The sequence below is a fragment of the Vigna angularis genome, chromosome 5, assembly GCF_016808095.1.
Source record: "Vigna angularis cultivar LongXiaoDou No.4 chromosome 5, ASM1680809v1, whole genome shotgun sequence".
NCBI classification, from domain to species: Eukaryota; Viridiplantae; Streptophyta; class Magnoliopsida; order Fabales; family Fabaceae; genus Vigna; species Vigna angularis.
Genome location: NC_068974.1, coordinates 13,672,006 through 13,677,152, shown reverse-complemented (window position 1 = coordinate 13,677,152; position 5,147 = coordinate 13,672,006).

Genomic DNA, 5,147 nt, shown 5'->3' with positions numbered 1-5,147 from the left:
TCAAAGGACTTTCAGGAAAGCGACACAAACTCAGCAGACAGAAAAATAAAAACTCGCAAGAAAATAAAAAGAATTTACAGAATTCTCAAGAATTATGGACCGATGAAAGAAGTAGAAATTTTCCAACACAAAATCAAGAAAAGCACATACTTACAGAAATCATCCAAGCAATTCACAGTATGGCAAAATAATTAATCAGTTCAAGAGGTGATTCAAAAATAACAAAACCTCACAGATGCACTCACAGTGTTTCTCTCAAGTGTCTAGGGTAAATAATAATATCAGCTCGATGTACTCAAGAAAACAAACACAAGTAGACTTGGCAAGCTTCTAATTATCAATACTTAAAACATATGCATGTTCAGATCAAAAGGTCTTTACTAGGTTGTAATGGGCCAAGGATAGGGGAGGATAATTTGGATAAGTAGCTATAGCTCAGAAGAAATAGAGGTGAACTAAGGAAAAAATGTAAACACAGTGAAATCTCACCCAAACCTCTAATTCAATCCTCTTCTCGACTCCATTATTCACAAAATTATTTTTCAATTTTTCTCTTTTTCTCATCATTTTTTTTATATCCTGTCTTCTTTTTTTTTTTTTATCACACAACAGGATATAAATTATCATTTCAAAACATGATGAGGAACCAACTAGCCAATTCATCAGAATTCCCAAGGAGACCACACTTATTCACAAAATACTTCTATAGCTCCAGACTTTCCTAAAGTTAAGGTAATCATTTGTTTTTCACTTAGGATCAGTGTATGAGCTTCAACACAAAGAAATATATACAGTATAGGCTCAAAGGGGTTATCAAAGGATAATAACAAGGTAGGCTTATTTGGCTAAAGAGGCTCAAGAACAAAAATGCCTTTATCACTTCCAAAAATGCATATAAATCAAGTATATCAAAAAGAATCAAGCCAAGGCATATGTCCAAGCAATCAAGAGACATATCACACACAAGAAAGAAAATTAAGTGGCTCAAATCTCACATAGGGTATTCGTCACAATCAAATCAACCTCTCAAACGTATAATCATCTTTCCAAGCAAAGAAAAAGCAAGGATTACAATCTATAAGTAGTAAGTGAAGGAAAAATCTACAACTTAGATAATCCAGAAATCAAGAGAAAAATGTAAAATTTATTGAACTCAAGAACATAAAAACCACTTAAAACAGAAAAAAAATTTAACACTCAAAAAAACAAAAAATTTAACACACAAAACAAAGAAAATTCAGAGTCTCTCCCAATAGACCACACTTAAACTACACATTGTCCTCAATGTGTTCTAAGCATATCATCAGCAATCAAAACAGTAAACATATTATGGAAAAGTGCAATAAAGTAAGGAAAAAGGGAGAGAAAGAAAATGCAAACTCCCGTAGTTATGGTGGAAGCTGCCAATTTTGGATCATCAGGGAGAGGTCTTCTACTTCGTGATCCAGCACGGAAGTGTTGAGGACGAATTGCTTCATCCTCCAGATTTGATCAAGCAATGAAATGTTTTCCACAACTAGATCCAAGCAGTGATTGTTGATGAGCTGGTTCAGCAGGTGCCTATTGTTGTTGAAACAGTTCTGAGTGCTCGCACCTTTGTCTTCAATTGTGGGTGTCTGCTCATCAAGTTTATATGTACCTCCTGCAATAGGGTTAGTGTAATGTGGTTCCAAAGTATTGACATGCAGAGGTATAACACCCAAATTATCATACTGAACCTCAGATATATCCTCACAACATGAATCAATTTTAAAATTACATGCATTATCAAACACAGACTCAGATTCATGTTCAGAGGGAGAATTAAAAACATGCTCAGCAACAATATAATTATCAGCATACCAATCAACGGTACAATCAACAGAATAATCAATTTGTGGTATGCTTACCTCCACTTCCTTGAAGATTGCTAAAGTGTGGGAAGATGAAGGTGATCTACCTGGCTCAGAAGTGTTTCTCATATCTGCCTGTCCCTCATGATTTTTATCAGTCTCCTCAGGTGCGAGAGTAGGGACATCTGAAGGTGGGAAAGTAGGTTGCACAGTAGTAAGCTCATAACTCTGCTCCTCATCCCCTATGTCGATGGCATTGTCATCATCATCTGGAATCTGGACAGTCTGAAATGGTCTCTCTGAATTTTGAGACTGTTCCTCAGTGTGTTGAGTAGCCATCTGCCCTATCTGATTATTCGAACTCTCAATGATAGCTTGTGTCTTTTGTTGCAGCTCCATGATTTCTCGCTTAAACTGAATGCTCTGCATGGTTCTCTGCTCCAATAACTCCTTCAGTGCAGGTTCAGAAGTAGAAGGCTGAGGAGCTATTTGGGCAGGAGCATCATATTGCTGACTCTCATATTGCTGGACTGGTGGAGGCATAAAAGTGCTCTGGAATGGTGGTTCTAGATGATTATCTTGTGGGGTATCATACCATTCGTTGTTAAGATCATTCCACTCAGGATCGTTGATGTATCCATACTGCTCAGGGGAGAATTTGCTCAGAAACTGATGCTCAAGATATCCCCAATTGGTAACGGATCCTAGAGGAAGAGAGTCTTGCCAATCCTTAGCTGCTCCGTGTAATGAGTGCGGAAATGCCCTCAAGAAAATGTGATCAAGAGGGACATGTGAAGGCTTCATTGAAGAGCACATGTTGTGGAACTCCTCCAAATGTCTATGTGGGCATTCTCCGGCAAAACCATGAAACTTAGGGAGCAGATATATCAGTCCAGTGCTAAGAACGCAATGAATATCATCCTTTGTAGGTGGGACCGGCTCACGAGGAGCGCGCTCAGGAAATTGAGGATGATCCATATAATTTTCATCATAAAATTCAGCAGAATTATAATCAGAGTACCAAGCAGAAGGAGAATCATGATTATAGGCACTCGCAGAATAACCATTATTCATGAAATTAAAATAGGTAGACATAGAAAAACAAAAATAAAAATAAAATACTAAAAATTACGAGATAAACAAAACACAACACATTTATACATGCTACAGGCACACACAAAACAGAACATTGAATTTTATTTTTTTTTAATTAATTTTTCTTTAATTAACACACATAATACAAAACACAACCCAATAAAAATATAAAAGACTAAACATATATTAACACAGTAAAAATCTAAAACAAAAACCTGAACTGAAGTGACAACGCCGCCAAAATTTGCTGAAGGTGTCGTTGTCGCCTACAAAAATATGAAACACCAAACACACAAAACACACATATTAACAGAACAAAAATTTACACAACAAGAATCTAAAACCAAACCGTTATTGGTCCCCGGCAGCGGCGCCAAAATTTGGTACGACTGTCGCGGTCATACAAATTTGATTGCATAGAAATTAATGCAGTATAGACTAGGAAGTGACTCCTAGGTCGTCTCTCAAGGACCAATTTATGTGGTTCAGTCTTAGATTTTAACACGAAGGGGGGGTTTGCGAAAGTTTTTGGATGCAGAAAATTAAAATTTAAAATTGGAAATTAAATAAAACTGAATTTAAAATACTGAAATAAATTTTAACAATGGTAAAAACAAGCGGTAAAAGATGGTAAAAACTGAACGGTAATAGACGGTAAAAATAAAAACACTTGACTGAAAATGAAATTTATGAAAGTTTCAACATTTAAATTAAAATTCTGGACAATGAAGATAAACAACAAAACGAGTAAAGTGAGCCAAGTGACACTACACAAATAAAATTCTACAATCTGAAAAATAACAAGTGCAACAAAAATAAAAAGTAAACTAGCTACTGGAAGAGAAATGAGGCGAGAGCCTATTCCAGGCGTGGGTGTCTTCCTAAGTCCTACTCCTAAAATCTAATACTACTCTCACCCACTAAAATCTACTGCCTTGCTTCTCTAGTGCTGCTCCAATTTATAGCCAAAGCTCTTGCTGCTGCTGCCTCCCGTGACTTCCCTTTGATTTTGTTTTTGTCTTCAATTGGCAGCCCTGAATTCTTAACCAAACATTCACCAATCCCTTAGGATGTATGAAAATAGGTGGGGCCCTCTCCAAATTGTTTGTCCGTTTCTTCACACTTTGGAATCAATGAAGAACCAATTTCTAAGAAGATTGATGGCTGAAAACACCACTGCTGCATGTCATCCTCCATAGATCGTGAAGGTCTTCTTCAAGTGCTGCACCGTGGAGCCCTCTCGGTATGCTTCTTCATGTTGATGAACACAACCTCAGCTGCTGTGTTCTTGTGTGGGGCTGCACTTCTCCAAGCTTCCAGCCGTGAATATGGTTACTCCTCTCAAGCTTGCTTGATTCTGCTGCGATCGTGAATTTTGGACGCTGCTGGGCTTGCTTCTTTCCTGGGCCGTGACACTCCCAAGCTGGACCAAGTGTTACTCTTCTTGCTGGACCATGCGTTGCAGCTGCTCCAACACGTCCCAACTCTCTGCTGCCATTGCTGCTTCACGTGGCTGGACTTGTCACTTGTTGCTCTGGACCGTGTGAAGGCTGGACCGTGTGGAGCTAAAGTAGAAAACACAAGAGAAAACAAACGTGGTTGACTGCACCTTCCAAGCTGCTTGATTCTGCTGCCATGTACTGCTGCAGCTGTCCGAGAGCTTTGCTTCTCATGGACCCTTTTGGATGAAGATTTGAAGGAGTGCAGATCTTGTGTTGATGTCCGCATGCAGCCCTCCATTGTGTTTATCTTCAAAATGAAGATCACTTGCTGCTATGGGCCGTGGCACACCACTCTCTTCAACGTGGCTTCTCCATCCAACTTCACGGTTTTCTTGCTTCTACCAAATCGTAATCCCCACCTCTTCTCAGTCCGTGAATGTGTTTCTTTCTTCCATTGGAAAATATCATTTCCTAAGTGGTGGATGGACTCATAGCCGTGAGCTCTTGAGGGGAGAAAACATGTCAAAAATTCTGCACCAAAACAAGGTCAGAACCGTGAAGTGGTGGCCCCCTTTCTTCCATCAAAATATGTGATTTGTTGGCTTGCAAGCATATGGCCGTAACACATTTCCCTTACCAATATTAAATCATTATTACTTCATTTATGAACAATGAGGTGGTCCCTTGGTGTATTAAAGGAAGAAAATTTCTACTTCATCTACATTGCCGAATGATGTTTTCTTTTTGGTCATGAGCTTTCAAAAGGTGGTCCCCTCCA